Source organism: Oncorhynchus nerka, linkage group LG9b (genome assembly GCF_034236695.1).
Source record: "Oncorhynchus nerka isolate Pitt River linkage group LG9b, Oner_Uvic_2.0, whole genome shotgun sequence".
NCBI lineage: Eukaryota > Metazoa > Chordata > Actinopteri > Salmoniformes > Salmonidae > Oncorhynchus > Oncorhynchus nerka.
Window position 1 is genome coordinate 22,588,711 of NC_088424.1, and position 17,306 is coordinate 22,606,016.

Here is a 17,306-nt window from a genome sequence, read left to right on the forward strand (position 1 = left end):
TACAAGACCACTGATAATCTCCCTCGATCTGGGGCTCCACGCAAGATCTCACCCCGTGGGGTCAAAATGATCACAAGAACGGTGAGCAAAAATCTGGGACCAAAGTAACAAAGCCTACCATCAGCAAGGGCATTGAAGAGGAAACGTGGCTGGGTCTTTCAGCAGGACAATGATCCCAAACACACCGCCCGGGCAACGAAGGAGTGGCTTCATAAGAAGCATTTCAAGGTCCTGGAGTGGCCTAGCCAGTCTCCAGATCTCAACCCCATAGAAAATCTTTGGAGGGAGTTGAAAGTCTGTGTTGCCCAGCCCCAAAACATCACTGCTCTAGAGGAGATCTGCATGGAGGAATGGGCCAAAATACCAGCAACAGTGTGTGAAAACCTTGTGAAGACTTACAGAAAACATTTGACCTCTGTCATTGCCAACAAAGGGTATATAACAAAGTATTGAGATAACCTTTTGTTATTGACCAAATACTTATTTTCCACCATAATTTGCAAATAAATTAATAAAAAATCCTACAATGTGATTTTCTGGATTTTTTTCTTCTCATTTTGTCTGTCATAGTGGAAGTGTACCTATGATGAAAATTACAGGCCTCTCTCATCTTTTTAAGTGGGAGAACTTGCACAATTGGTGGCTGACTAAATACTTTTTTGCCCCACTGTAAGTGGTGCAAGAGTTTCAAGGTTTGGAAAGATAATTTTCACCATAAAAATGCATCTGCATTATCTTATTTGCGGTCACTTTTGAGAATGGGTTCCCGCTAACTGATTGCATTTTGGAACATTCACTCGTATAGCCTACTGCCGTGTGCACATTGCTGCGTATATAATGTGAAGAAAAAGCCTAATAATTTATCAACATTTAAACCTAAATGTTCTGATCTGTTGCATCAGCCTCATTGCTTTTAAAATGTTTTTTTGATGCTAGTAGTAGTATTCATTTGGGATCTATCGCATCTCACAACTATCCCAGACTATTTTTGGAATATGTATTTATTGCACAGAAGAATAGGTCAACTTTTTTACTATGGTGGATAGTAGATTGACATAGGCTAGTGCTTTTGCTGTTCGTTAGGCCTACTCATCTTGTTGGCTGATGAAAATTAAATGTGGACAGTTCTTTCAACATCTTCAATATGCGCCTCGGAATTCGATAAGGACGCGCTCAGTTGCGTCCCCGATGTGTCCATCTTCACATGTAGCCTGTGAGAAGGTCCCGAGATGCTGTGAGAAGGACCCTATCATGTGACGGCATGGCCTAATAAAAATGTAGACATCTGTTAGAGCCATGTGAGTGAGAGGTACTTCGGAGCACGCAGCCAGGAGAAGGGAATTATAATTATTATATTTAGCCCAAGGGCACAACGACAACTGGTCGCAAAAGGCATGTCTTTTTTTGTGGGCATGACGGCCCCATAAAGGAGGTGACACCGGGAAATTCAAGGCATTATTATGTGTTTGTCAGATTGTGAATGAGAGATTGATGAATTGTGTGCAGCCTGTGCAAAAAAACTAAGCAGCCTTTCATGCAACCTTTTTCAAATCATCATTAGAGTCGCATCATGCAGCCTTCAAATGTATTAAATATCAAAACATATAGCCCAACGTTTGTATCACAACTAAAGTTGCATAAATAACTCTAAATTAAGCATATATGAGGACTTGTTTCCTCCTATATGAATAGCCGCATGCGCGCCCTCCCTCAAATCATTTGGAGAAAATATCCTTTCTATTTTATTCAGCTACGTTTAATTGTATTCTTCATACTATAAAATAATGTCAGGGAATTCTAAGCCAATCTTTTCAGCTAAATGAACTTGTGTAGCCCACAGCCATATGGCATAGCCAGATCAGGGCCGAACATACGGACATCTCAGAGTATGCTATTCTGTTCTTCTGAGATAGAGTACATTTTCTTCATATCATGTTTCTTTAGACCGATCTAAAATAAATGATGCATTTATTGTGATGGTGTAGGCTATATTAAATGTATTTATTAGACTTTTTAAATTGTAGATGTTCCAAAGGTCTGCATCAGTGGCTTGTGTTGAAGCCAGGAGATGCTAAATGTGTTTATTTTAATTACATTTTAATTTCACCTTTATTTGACCAGGTAGGCCAGTTGAGAACAAGTTCTCATTTACAACTACGACCTGGCCAAGGTAAAGCAAAGCAGTGCGACAAAAACAACACAGAGTTACACATGGGATAAACAAACATACAGTCAATAACAAAATAGAAAAACCTATATACGGTCTGTGCAAATGAAGTAAGGAGGTAAGGCAATAAATAGGCCAATAGTGGCGGAGTAATTACAATTTAGCAATTTACACTGGAGTTGTTAATGTTTATTAACGGTCAATTACCGTGAGACGACAGTTGTTTGCTTGAAATTCACCGATTGAAGGAGAAAGTGCAGTGACTGCAGTCAGACCACTTTGGACAAGAACATGGGCTTAAACACACACACAGATCACGAGTGGTTACAGTCCTCACAAAAGGCAGTGAAAATGCATGGGAATGCAGTGATGTCAGAGGAATAATCCGTTAACCGTATCTGGGCCACTGCAGCTAGGGGTGGAGGACCAGAGGAACCTCAGCTACAAAGGGAGCTAGGCTCTGTCACAATGGATGGCTGAGTGGGAAGGAAGAACTGAGAAGAGGAGGGGTAGGAGGGAGGAGGAAGAGGAAAGAGGAGAAAGGAGGAAGGGGTTGGATTCACCACATTAGTCACCATTAGTCACCGTCACCACATTAGTTGTAGTTCTGACTAACTGAGAGAATGGCTATGCCAACAGCAGCGTTGACTTGAATCACTCCAGCTGACACCGAGAATTCTTTGCATCCTAGAAAAAAGGTTTAGTCCCCAGCCCGGCAACAATGTTATGTCTTAGCCTGTGTCCCAAAAAACATATGAATAGGGTGCAATTTGGGACACACCCTGAGACGACCATTAATCAGATTCGTCACCCTCCGAGCCTCTAGTGACTCCCCATCCCGCATGAGGGAGCGTAATCATCGACTGACACTGATTAGCATAACGCAACGGACATAAATATTCCTAGAAAATATTCCTATTCATGAAAATCACAAGTGAAATATATTGAGACACAGTTTACAGCCGTTTATTAATCACCCTGTCATCTCAGATTTTCAAAATATGCTTTACAGCCAAAGCTAGACAAGCATTTGTGTAAGTTTATCGATAGCCTAGCATAGCATTTTGTCCAGCTAGCAGCAGGTAACTTGGTCACGGAAATCAGAAAAGCAATCAAATTAAATAATTTACCTTTAATGAGCTTCGGATGTTTTCACTCACGAGACTCCCAGTTAGATAGCCAATGTTCCTTTTTTCCAAAAATATTATTTTTGTAGGCGAAATAGCTCTGTTTGTTCTTCACGTTTGGCTGAGAAATCGCCCGGAAATTGCAGTCACGAAAACTCCGACAGAAACATGGCAAACGTTGTTTATAATCAATCCTCAAGGTGTTTTCAAATATCTATTCGATAATATATCCACCGGGACAATTCGTTTTTCAGTAGGACCGTTTGGAATAATGGCTACCTCTGTATTTTACGTGAGAATCTCTCTGGGAGCATCAGGTGACCACTTGCGCAATGTAGCCGCTTACGGGTATTCTTCAACATAAATGCGTAAAACTACGTCACAATGCTGTAGACCCCTTGGGGAATACGGAGAAAAAGTAATCTGGTTGATAGCCCATTCACTGCTCAATAGGGACGCATTGGAACGCAGCGCTTTCAAAACATGAGGCACTTCCAGATTGGATTTTTCTCAGGCTTTCGCCTGCAACATCAGTTCTGTTATACTCACAGTGTTTTCTATCCTAAGCTGTCAATTATATGCATATTCTAGCATCTTGTCCTGACAAAATATCCCGTTTACTACGGGCACGTTATTTTTCCAAAAATGAAAATACTGCCCCCTAGTCACAAAAGGCTAGTGAATATGAACAGGAAGTCAAGCTGCAGTGAACAACCTGAGATGATACAGGGAGAGGGCCTCAGTACAGTATGTACTGCAGACAGTAGCTGTTCACTCTCAGCCCATCTACTGGTGACAACGGAGAGAAAGATCCCTAAAGCTCCAAATCTTATCAGTTTAGCGCAGAGAGGGAGGAAAGTTGGACGGTTGCAGCATGCTTAGTGCAGAGGTTTGGAGAGTTTATAGGAATATGCATGGTGTCACGACTCCCACCGAAGGTGGCTCCCCTGCCTGTTCGGGCGGCGCTCGGCGGTTGTCGTCGCCGGTCTACTAGCCGCCACTGATCCCCTTTTTTTCTGTTTGTTTGGTCTTATTGGTTGCACCTGTCTCTTATTTTGTTTTTTGATTCAGTCTATTTAAGCCTGTTAGGCCCGCCTGTTTTTGTGCAGGCTTGTTTTTCTGTTAGTCAGGTTGTGCGTGTTGTGTTCCTGTCCGTTTGTGCCCTGTGTTGGGTGGGACAATTTCGTGTCGATTTTCGCCTGTTGTTTTGGGCGTTCACTTTGGAAACCTAATAAAGTCGGTTTCCCCAGTATCCTCTGCTCTCTGCATTGGACTCCGCACCCACCACTCCAGGCCTGGTGACACATGGGCTGATCTGAGGAACATACAGACATAAGTAAACGTTAGATCCATGTTAATCTGTGTTTCAGATTTCTTGTAAAGATGAATAAAAAATAAAAAAGAATACTTTGCCCCAACAAGTGATTTAACATTATGTTTCTTTAATCAACAGATTGCCAACAGAGGGAAATGTAAATTCCTTAGGCCGAGTGATAACAGACAAATCTGCATCAATAGATAATGCATGATGTCATTTGATCTAAAAAACTGTGATTGAGTAATACCAGTTTTACAAGTAAAATTAACAGTTTCTTGGGACATTGACACAGGACAGATTCCAATTTGCATGTTTAAGGCACTCTTAATCCTAATCTAGGATTAAATATGGGATTCTAGGATCAGATCCAGGAGTTTGAAACAATCAGTTTGGCTTTTACGCATTTATTTTATAAAGCATGTGCTCCAGACATCAACAGTTGTTACAAATGACGGTGGGGAGCTTTCAGTTTTTAGATAGGGTTTAGGCAGCTGAAAACTCTATACTATGACATCACCTCATCTAGAGAGTAGGGATCTGTGACATTTACTGATTCTATGCTCAAAGGTCATAGTCAGAGACTAGTCATACAGTATTATTACCTACAGTTTCACTAGGGTGATGGGAGGTGTTGGGTTTGCGCCAGACATAGCGTTTTCCTTGGCCAAAAAGCTCAATTTTAGTCTCATCTGACCAGAGTACATTCTTCCATATGTTTGGGGAGTCTCCCACATCTCTTTTGGATAATAAACGTGTCTGCTTATTTTTTTCTTAAAGCAATGGCTTTTTTTCTGGCCACTCTTCCGTAAAGCCCAGCTCTGTGGAGTGTATGGCTTAAAGTCGTCCTATGGACAGATACTCCAATCTCCGCTGTGGAGCTTTGCAGCTCCTTCAGGGTTATCTTTGGTCTCTTTGTTGCCTCTCTGATTAATGCCCTCTTTGCCTGGTCTGTGGGTTTTGGTGGGCGGCCCTCTCTTGGCAGGTTTGTTATGGTGCCATATTATTTCCATTTTTTAATAATGGATTTAATGGTGCTCCATGGGATGTTCAAATTGTTTGATATTTTTTTCTAACCCAACCCTAATCTGTACATGGTGGTGCCCCTTGCTTTGTGGTGTTGCAGACTTTGGGGCCTTTCAGAACAGGTGTATATATATTCAGATCATGTGACACTTAGATTGCATACAGGTGGACTTTATTTAACTAATTATGTGACTTCTGAAGGTAATTGGTTGCACCAGATCTTATTTAGGTGCTTCATAGCAAAGGGGGTGAAAAAAGTACTTTTTAAAATTTCACTTCACCAATTTGGACTATTTTGTGTATGTCCATTACATGAAATCCAAATAAAAATCTATTTAAATTACAGGTTGTAATGCAACAAAATAGGAAAAATGCCAAGGGGGATGAATACTTTTGCAAGGCACTGTAGAGGGATGGCCACCCTACCTACTAGTTGTGCAGTATTGTCTGGTCACTGCTGCGTTTTACACACTGAAATGATATCTACCAGTCAAGACAATTCTACAATTCTACTAAAAACATGACCTTGTGAATAATTTCTTATTTATATATACACACTGTGTACTTCACTATTCTGGGTTTAATGTGGTGATACAAAGGAATAAAAAATATTAATATCTGCAAAGCTTTTTTAAATCCCCCCATGAAAAAAAGAAATGTAGTGTATTTAATCTTTATATGACGTCAGACACTCCCACGCTGGGGACTGCTATTCATTTTAGGCTGCAAATTGAGGCCCTGCGTAAATGTAACTGATGATGCATGTTGTATTTCCTTAATAATACAGTATTGCCAGTGTGGGAGTAATGTCTTATTGGACATAGTCGAAGACCAGCTATACAGTTGAAGACCAGCTCAGTCAAAAACATGGACTATCCACAGGCCTTCCTAGTCCTATAAGAATGTATATCCTACATTTCAATTTTCTAGTTTTAATGTCACACATGCACAAGTACAGTGAAATGCCTTTCTTGCAAGCTCTAAACCCAACAATGCAATAATCAATAACAATGTAATACAACAAATAATATAAGGTCGAACAAAAACTAACAAGAAATAAAAAATATCCTTGTATCGTGATGAAAGTGAATTATTCTACAAAGACCAAGAGATCTTCATGTGAATCATCATTTAATATTTTTCTATGTTGAGGAGAGAATCTATTGGCTCATCCACAGACAGGCAGGTATGTGAGGTAATGGAGTGTCCCACATGCGGCAGCAGGCAGGCTCAGGATAGAGATGATGTGATTAATCTAGTCTATTACAAGGGTGTAACTCTATGTCCAGTTTGTCTGGAGAGATAAGAGGTAGTGGTGAGAAACCTTTCAGATTTTAATTTAGGCTACACTCTTAGAAAAAAGGGTTCCAAAAGGGTTCTTCAGCTGTCCCCATAGGAGAGAACCCTTTTTGGTTCCAGGTAGAGCACTTTTGGGTTCCATGTAGAACCCTCTGTTAATGGGTTCTACATGGAACCCAAAAGGGTTCTACCTGGAACCAAAAATGGTTCTTCAAAGGGAACTCCTATGAGAACAACAGAAAAACCCTATTAGGTTAGCATAGCATATTTTTTTCTAAGCGAGAATGTTCTCTTAATATTCTATTGGGGAATAACAGCTCAACTATGAGATGCAAAGCTCTTGTGACCCATCCTAATTAAAAAGATTAATGTGTTTAAACTAATAAGTACTAAGGCAGTGAGAAGCATTATGAATTAGTCTTTGGGGACTGGGGGGGGTCCTTGGTTTCCTTTGGGATAGCTCTAACCACAACTGACTCTTTAAACTTGGAGAGGGAATTTTATTTGATGGCCGTGGATTACGGAAAATTCCTTACGGAGGTGGGAAGTATGTCTATGTGGAAGTGATAGAGTCTGCATAATTTCCTCAGTGCTTGTCTCTCTGTGGTGGATCAGAGAGCGAGCGAGAGAGCGAGCTGCTACCTCTCAGGGGAGCGTCTCAGTCACCATTCATGTTCTCTTCCTCTCTCTTATTTTTGGATATTATGTTTGCATAAAGTCAGAGAACTAGGCTACAGCTGCATCACGTTCTGTATTTGTCATTATTTAACTTAATGAGTCTTCACCATGTAGCCTAGCTAGACAATGCTTTCAGGTGTTAAGTTTCATTCTTGGTCCTGGAGTTGGTTGAAGGAAAGGACGGATTATGGTATTAGCTGCTCAAGGGTCAAAGGAGCTACAGGAAAATTCTTCCTCAAAGTAAACCTTGCTTTCAAACTCAGTTGTAAGGCTATACGTTTTTCTGACATTGGATATTGCATGGCAAATCTCATGAATTTTCTGTTGATGTTGCATGTCAATATTTGGGAAATGTATGTCAGGAAGTGGCAGTATGGTCGGGCTGCTCAGTTTACAGACTCCCTAAATGTAATAAACTATTGATAGTCTGCCAGCCTGACTGCCTTCTAAGTGTCAAAGCCCACCCTCAGTTTCTAACAGTTACGGCGGTGAAACCATCCCCATCACCCAGACTATGACATCCCCAGGAGAGGCACCTATTCTCTCTCACTCTTAGTCATCCAGCAGAGACTAAGAGACCTATTGATCCTGAATTCACAGTGCACTTCCCCATGGGTCCTTGAGGGACAGCTTTCTGACAGATCTTCTCCGGATGTTCAGTAAACGCCCAACCTAACCCCACATATACTCCCCCACTGAATAAACAGCTGTCAGAGAGAAAGTACATATCTGTGTGTTCTCATTCCCACATTCTTCTCCTGCTGGTACTGAACCATATCATCAATGTGCAGTGCGCATCTAGCTAGCAGATATGTGTTTTGGGTTTGGACGCTGGATGTAACATTTTGTGGGGTTATTTAGTATGTTGTGGAACTTGTGGGGCAAGAATCCCTTTTCATTAGTTTCTATAGTTCGCAGGTAGCTCACCTTGTGTCCTTCAAAGGCTAGCTTTCGCATTTTACAGACTGACCTATTGCATGTTACTTCTGTCTGATATTGACTAATTGTATTGTTTATGGGATGATTAACAATCCCACTAATGATGTATGTGATGTCTTACCTCAATGAATGATGTTAATTGCATCAGTAATTGCTACATGAATCATGAACATTCATTAGCAAAAGGTGGTTCGAAATGCCTGTAGAGCAGAGTACGGGGAAAGGAATTAGAATCACTGATACAGGATAGAGATACAGTTCGGAATACCTTTTCACCATTGTATTTCAACAATATCCGAGAACCACATTCTACTATATCCGATAACCACATATCCGTCGCTGTTGTTCATTCACAAAGCTTATCAAGGAAATGTACAGTTGAAGTTGGAAGTTTACATACACTTTAGGTTGGAGTCATTAAAACTTGTTTTTCAACCACTCCACAAATGTCTTGTAAACAAACAATAGTTTTGGCAAGTCGGTTAGGACATCTACTTTGTGCATGACACAAGTCATTTTTCTAACAATTGTTTACAGACAGATTATTTCACTTATAATTCACTGTATCACAATTCCATACACTAAGTTGACTGTGCCTTTAAACAGCTTGGAAAATTCTAGAAAATGATTTCATGGCTTTAGAAGCTTCTGATTGGCTAATTGATATAATTTCAGTCAATCGGAGGTGTACCTGTGGATGTATTTCAAGGCCTACCTTCAAACTCCGTGCCTCTTTGCTTGACATCATGGGAAAATCAAAAGAAATCAGCCAAGACCTCAGAAAGAAAATTGTAGACCTCCACAAGTCTGGTTCATCCTTGGGAGCAATTTCCAAACACCTGAAGATACCACGTTCATCTGTACAAACAATAGTATGCAAGTCCAAACACCATGTGTCTCCTAGAGATTAATGTAGGTTGGTGCAAAAATTGCAAATCAATCTCAGAACAACAGCAAAGGACCTTGTGAAGATGCTGGAGGAAACAGGTACAAAAGCATCTATATCCACAGTAAAAACAAGTCCTATATCGACATAACCTGAAAGACCGCTAAGCAAGGAAGAAGCCACTGCTCCAAAACCGCCATAAAAAAATCCAGACTATGGTTTGCAACTGCACTTGGGGACAAAGATCGTACTTTTTGGAGAAATGTCCTCTGGTCTGATGAAACAAAAATAGAACTGTTTGGCCATAATGACCATCGTTTTGTTTGAAGGAACAACGGGGAGGCTTGCAAGCCGAAGAACACCATCCCAACCGTGAAGCACGGGGGTGGCAGAATCATGTCGTGGGGATGCTTTGCTGCAGGAGGGACTGGTGCACTTCACAAAATAGTTAGAATCATGAGGAAGGAAAATTACATTGATATATTGAAACATCTCAAGACATCAGTCAGGAATTTAAAGCTTGGTCGCAAATGGGTCTTCCAAATGAACAATGACCCCAAGCATACTTCCAAAGTTGCGGCAACATGGCTTAAGGACAACAAAGTCAAGGTATTGGAGTGGCCATCACAAAGCCCTGACCTCAATCCTATAGAAAATATGTGGGCAGAACTAAAAAAGCGTGTACGAGCAAGGAGGCCTACAATCCTGACTCAGTTACACCAGCTCTGTCCGTGGGAATGGGCCAAAATTCACCCAACTTATTGTGGGAAGCTTGTGGAAGGCTACCAGAAATGTTTGACCTAAGTTAAACAATTTAAAGGCAATGCTACCAAATACTAATTGAGTGTATGTAAACTTCTGACCCACTGGGAATGTGATGAAAGAAATAAAAGCTGAAATATTATTCTGACATTTCACGTTCTTAAAATAAAGTCATGATCCTATCTGACCTACGACAGGGAATTTTTACTAGGATTAAATGTCAGGAATTGTGAAAAACTGAGTTGAAATGTATTTGGCTAAGGTGTATGTAAACTTTCGACTTCAACTGTATGTAAAATATGAAAATCATTGTCAGGTAAATTATAGGCAGAAAGATTTGCATTCGACATGCAAACTCATTCTTAGAGTGGTTGGATAAGCCAATTTCAAGTCAACAACTTTGACTCTTATTGTTTCGATTGCAAAAGACTCTCTTTTTTTTGCCAGTCAAGAGTGACAAATTAACTCTGACAAACAAATTAGTTTGTGAAACAACAGTGCCACAAATCACTCGTGTGCAGATGATGAAGTGCTGCCTGTAATATCAACCCTGAGGAGAGAGAGACCATTATCAACATCTGACTACTTTCAGCACAACGATTATCAGCAGCTGCAATATGCTCGCATTCAGTTCCGTTCTGCCTTAAACTGCTCTGCCTGCCGCATTGATCTCTCTCTGCCTCCTTTCTCCTCGCCAGCTAATAGCCTAAAATTACATTTTAATTAACTTTGAATGTTACCCACCTTATGCTTTCCTGAGGCCATTGCTAAGCTGTTCTTTAAACCGCCGCCGCCACGGGAGGTTTAATTTCAAACACTTCCCAACAAACGACATACCGAGGCTTCGGTGTGATTTCACATTCACTCAGATTGTCACATAACACAGAAGCGAAAGCACAGAGGATAAGTGTTACGAGACGGCCATATTGGAACAGCTTAAAGCAGGAGGCCAATCAGGGCAGAGAACAAGTGGATGAATCTCCTTCCGCTTCCCTTCTCGTGTTCTGACATAGCACACAACAAGAGCTTCTATTACTACTACCTCCAAAGTCTATCGGAAGTTTACTTTTAAACACAACCCCAATCTCTTCACCTTACAACACCCTCATCCATTCTTTCATGTGCCATAGTAGCAGACCTTCAATCTCCCAGTGAAATTCAACCCGTGTCCCTTCAAATCTGAACATATTGCATTATCCACCCGCAGTCATCTGTTCCCCCAGCCCCTTAGGCAGTGGCATACATTAAGGGCCCTGACTGCTCTGCTCTACTCCTCACCGATCCTCTGCTGTATCTTCTCATACTGGTTTAATATTCCCCAGCTTATTCTAGGGTCCTGGTGACTGAGGCTGGGGCTGCAGCAGAGGGAGAGTGGGAGGGAGGGGGGAGAGAGAGAGAGAGAGAGAGAGAGAGAGAGAGAGAGAGAGAGAGAGGAAAACTGCCTCATCACATGAGGTAATTGATAGAGGCTCATAACTCATCCTCATCAATCATAGAGCCTTGATGCTGGCAATCAGGCATAACAATAAGGGCTTCAAATGGCTGACAATTGAATTAGCCATCTGCTCTATGTGCATTTTGACAGCCATTTAACTCTCCACATATTAGTGAAAAGAGAGAGATAGGGAGTCTACTTCCCACCTTGTCAAACATGATTTTTACATTAAGTATGAATTGAATAAATTAAGTGTGGTAGAATAGATCTGGTCAAAGCACGACATGAGAGGGTAGGTTGGAGGTGTGGGTGGAATGTTGCAGAGATAAAAGGTTTTATATACATTTTAATTATAGGTATACACAGTTTCTGAGTTTTCGTATGCACTATTTTGCACAGCATAACCATAGATATAGAACATGAGTGAACAAAACATTAGGAACACCTTCCAAGTGTTGAGCTGCCCCCTCTTCTGCCCTCAGAACAGCCTCAATTCATCGGGGCATGGACTCTACAAGGTGTCAAAAGCTTTCCACAGGGTCATATGGCTCATATGCTTCCCACAGTTTTGTATTTAACTAGGCAAGTCAGTTAAGAACAAATTATTATTTACAATGATGGCCTTCCGGGGAACAGTGGGTTGTTCAGGGGTAGAATGACAGATCTTTACCTTGTCAGCGCTGGGATTTGATCCAGCAACCTTCCTGTTACTGGCCCAATGCTCTAACCACTAGGCTACCTGCCCCCCCTGAATGTCCTTTGGGTGGTGGACTATTCTTGATACACACAGGAAACTGTTGAGCTTAAAAAACTCAGCAGCGTTGCAGTTCTTGACACACTCAAACCACTGCACCTGGCACCTACTACCATACCCCGTTCAAAGGCACATAAATCTTTTGTCTTGCCCATTCACTCTCTGAATGGCACACATACACAATCCATGTCTCAATTGTCTGGGGTTTAAAACTATTTATTTTACCTGTCTCCTCGCCTGCATCTACACTGATTGAGGTGGATTTAACAGGTGACATCAATAAGGGATCATAGCTTTCACCTGGATTCACCTGGTCAGTCTATGTCATGGAAAGAGAAAGTGTTCTTAATGTTTCGTACACTGAGTGTAAAGCTCTACGGGCATAACCATGTGACCTCCATGTGCTGCACTCAAGCACCTGGTCTTTAGCCTATTATAATCGCTTGATGGCAGCAAAGTAGTTTGCACTAGCACACTCCACTGTATAATGCACTCAGTAAACCCAGGATGGTAGTACAATGATTTGACATGCCCATATGCACACATCCAAAGCTATTTGCTATTTTATGAGATGCAGCTGGAATCTAAGTTGTCCTAAGTATGTGCGTGTACATATACATTTGAGTGTGTGTGGTGTGTGTGTGTGTGTGTGTGTGTGTGGTGGTGGTGGGGGGGGATTGGGAATAGAAAGAATCACAGCACACACCATAAGTTTGGCTCATCTGAGAAATCAACACTGCATTCAAAGTCATTACATCCTCTTTTTGCTGGCAGTTTACGAGTTTCTGTTATGGAGTCTCATCAAAGATAACATCTAATGATCAAAGCCAATGATGCTTGTCTGTGTGAATAACGATGTTGCCAGAACAGCGTGTGCTGTGTTACTTCCTAGGGCTAGGGGGACTGGCGATGTGTAATCAGGGAAATGTTCTTTTTTGACCTTGGGTTGAAGCTGGAGCTTATCTCAAATTGTGCTCATAGCTCCTTCAGATCAAAGGGCTGTGAAGGACAGTTGAAAAAGCCATTTCACTGTGGTATCTCTGTATGAACTACTGTAATGTAGCTGGCCAAATGAGCGTGAAGGAATTCAAGTGTCAGAGTGTTTACTGTAGCTATGACTTCAGGATTTCTGATTGCACAACTTGCTCGGTGTGACCCCTGTGGCATCTGAACTGAAAATAACCTTAATTGATTGAACTTTATCAAATGGAAAAATAGACAGTGCATTGTTTGATGAGACACCTCTAATAAATCTTAATGAAATGACCCTTTCTGTTTGTTTTCTTTTGTCCTTTCCAGTGGACTGTATTGGTGTGAAGGCTAACACACAGGGATTCCAATGCCTTCCAGACAACAATCTAAGATGGGGAATTGAAGAGGGTGAGTAGGATTATGAACGGTTAATCCAATGTTTGCTTTGCTTTTATTGACATGCCTACAGAAATCTATACTGCCCTACAAAGGAAAAATGCAGTAACTACGCCAACAGTGAAACGGACAAATGGCTTTACATTTTTTTTGTAACCAGTCATATATGTTGTAGGTAGATAAGTGATAATGCACTGGTGTATCATCTTATTATGAAGTCATTTTAATGCACATTGACCTTGACCACTGATTTGAGCTATGAACCCTCAAATGCAGATACAAAGCTCTGCCATTGTATGACCTTAAACAACTACAGTGCATTTGGAAATTATTCAGACCCCTTGACTTTTCCCACATTTTGTTACGTTATAGCCTTATTCTAAAAGGGTTTAAATAACACATGTTCCTCAATATACACACAATATCCCATAATGACAAAGCAAAAACAGGTTTTTTGAAATTTTAGCAAATGTATTAAAAATAAAAACAGACATACCTTATTTACATAAGTATTCAGGCCCCTTTGCTATCAGAGTCTAAATTGAGCACAGGTGCATCCTGTTTCCATTGATCATCCTTGAGATGTTTCTACAACTTGATTGGGGCACCTGTGGTAAATTCAATTGATTAGACATGAGTTGGAAAGGCACACACCTGTCTATATAATGTCCCACAGTTGACAGTTTATGTCATAGCAAAAACCAAGCCATGAGGTCAAAAGAATTGTCCGTAGAGCTCTGAGACAGGATTGTCTCGAGACATATATCTGGAGAAGGGTACCAAAAGATGTATGCAGCATTGAAGGTCCCTAAGAACAGAGTGGCCTCCATCATTCTTAAATGGAAGAAGTTTGGAACCACCAAGACCCTTCCTAGAGCTGGCCGCCCGGCCAAACTGAGCAATCAGGAGAGAAGGGCCTTGGTCACAGGGACTGGGAGACTAGTCATGATCCAGGGAAAGATGAACAGAGCAAAGTACAGAGAGATCCTTGATGAAAACCTGCTCCAGAGCGCTCAGGACTCAGACTGGGGGCGAAGGTTCACCTTCCAACAGGACAACAACCCTAAGCACACAGCCAAGACAACGCAGGAGTGGCTTCAGGACAAGTCTCTGAATGTCCTTGAGTGGCCCAGCCAGAGCCCGGACTTGAAACCGATCGAACATCTCTGGAGAGACCTGAAAATAGCTGCGCAGCGATGCTCCCCATCCAACCTGGCAGAGAGGATCTGCAGAGAATAATGGGAGAAACTCCCCAAATACAGGTGTGCCAAGATTGTAGCATCATACCCAAGAAGACTCAAGGCTGTAATTGCTGCCAAAGAAGCTTCAACAAAGTACTGAGTAAAGGGTCTGATGTGTTTTTGCTACGTCATTATGGGCTATTGTGTGTAGATTGATGAGGGGAGATAAACAATTGAATTAATTTTAGAATAAGGCTGTAACATAACACAATGTGGAAAAAGTCAAGAGTTCTGAATACTTTCTGAATGCACTGTATATGGGTAATTCAAAGGCAAAGTACAGTGTCTACAATCTAAATGTGTTTATCCAAATTTCTTGTTGTTTTTCTGTTTGATGGAAACAGTTTGTGAGTTCTAAATACATTCGAACTGTATTTAATGGTTTCATGTAGTTATGTTTTCATGTTTTGAAGGTTGTATTGTTGTAACCCTCATTAATTTTTTCACCATAAGGTAAGGACTATTTCATCACGCATAATGTATATACTTAAAAAGTAATATTTCATTTTGTGAAGTATCTACAATCTGTTAATGTGTTCATCCAACTTTCTTATTGTTTTTCTGTTTGACTTTGTATAGTCATTTATTTGACTTAGTGGTCATAGGTCAGGTCATCAGTGCTCATGCTTGATAGGCATAAACATGACTTCATAATAAGATGATACATCAGTGCATTCTCACTTGTCTGCCTACAACATATTTGGCTTGACAGTAAATCAACTTTAAAGCAATTTTTCTGTTTCACTGTTTCAATAGTTACTTAGTTACTTCTCTTATGGCAGAGCGGGTAACTGCAGTCAAAACATAGTGGAACATAGCCTTGGTTTTTACTTAGATTTTGTAGTTACTGCAAATCTCACACTGAAAATAATTGATGGTGATATCGAATCGTTTCACCTTACTGTCCAAAAGCATTGTATGCAGCCGGCAATACACTCGTATCCGCTTTGGACCGGTTCATACCTAAAACACTCTCCATTTAGTCCCGAAGGTTGTATATCGCTTTCAGCCAATCATGTTGCAGCGAATTTAATTTAATTAAATCAAATCATATCATTTTTTATTGGTCACATACACATGGTTAGCAGATGTTATTGCAAGTGTAGCGAAATGCTTATGCTTCTAGATCCAACAGTGAAGCGGTATAGAAAATATATAACAATTCCACAACAAAACCTAATATCTAACAAATTCCACAACAAAACCTAATACATACAATCTAGTAAAGGAATGGGATAAGAATTGACAGTTGAAGTCGGAAGTTTACATACACCTTAGCCAAATACATTTAAACTCAGTTTTTCACAATTCCTGACATTTAATCCAAGTAAAAATTCCCGGCCTTAGGTCAGATAGGATCACCACTTTATTTTAAGAATGTGAAATGTCAGAATAATAGTAGAGAGAATGATTTATTTCAGCTTTTATTTCTTTCATCGCATTCCCAGTGGGTCAGAAGTTTACATACACTCAATTAGTATTTGGTAGCATTGCCTTTAAATTGTTTAACTTGGGTCAAACGTTTCAGGTAGCCTTCCACAAGCTTCCCACAATAAGTTGGGTGGTTTTGGCCCATTCCTCCTGACAGAGCTGGTGTAACTGAGTCAGGTTTGTAGGCCTCCTTGCTCGCATACTCTTTTTTAGTTCTGCCCACACATTTTCTATATGATTGAGGTCAGGGCTTTGTGATGGCCACTCCAATACCTTGACTTTGTTGTCCTTAAGCCATTTTGCCACAACTTTGGAAGTATGCTTGGGGTCATTGTCCATTTGGAAGACACATTTGTACCAAGCTTTAACATCCTGACTGTTGTCTTGAGATGTTGCTTCAATATATCCACATAATTTTCCTGCCTCATGATGTCATCTATTTTGTGAAGTGCACCAGTCTCTCCTGCAGCAAAGCACCCCCACAACATGATGCTGCCACACCGTGCTTCACGGTTGGGATGGTTTTCTTCGGTTTCCAAGCCTCCCCCTTTTTCCTCCAACCATAACGATGGTCATTATGGCCAAACAGTTCTATTTTTGTTTCATCAGACCAGAGGACATTTCTCCAAAAAGCACAATCTTTGTCCTCATGTGCAGTTGCAAACCGTAGTCTGGCTTTTTTATGGTGGTTTTGGAGCAGTGGCTTCTTCCTTGCTGAGCGTCCTTTCAGGTTATGTCGATATAGGACTCGTTTTACTGTGGATATACAGTGGGGCAAAATTTAGTCAGCCACCAATTGTGGCTGACTACTTAAAAAGACGAGAGAGGCCTGTAATTTTCACCATATGTACACTTCCACTATGACAGACAAAATGAGG

General features: G+C 40.9%; 1 pseudogene; it reads left to right on the forward strand.

Annotated features, from left to right (window-relative positions):
* LOC115114444 (disks large-associated protein 1-like) overlaps positions 1-17,306 on the forward strand; it is a 115,056-nt pseudogene that overhangs the window by 18,812 nt on the left and 78,938 nt on the right.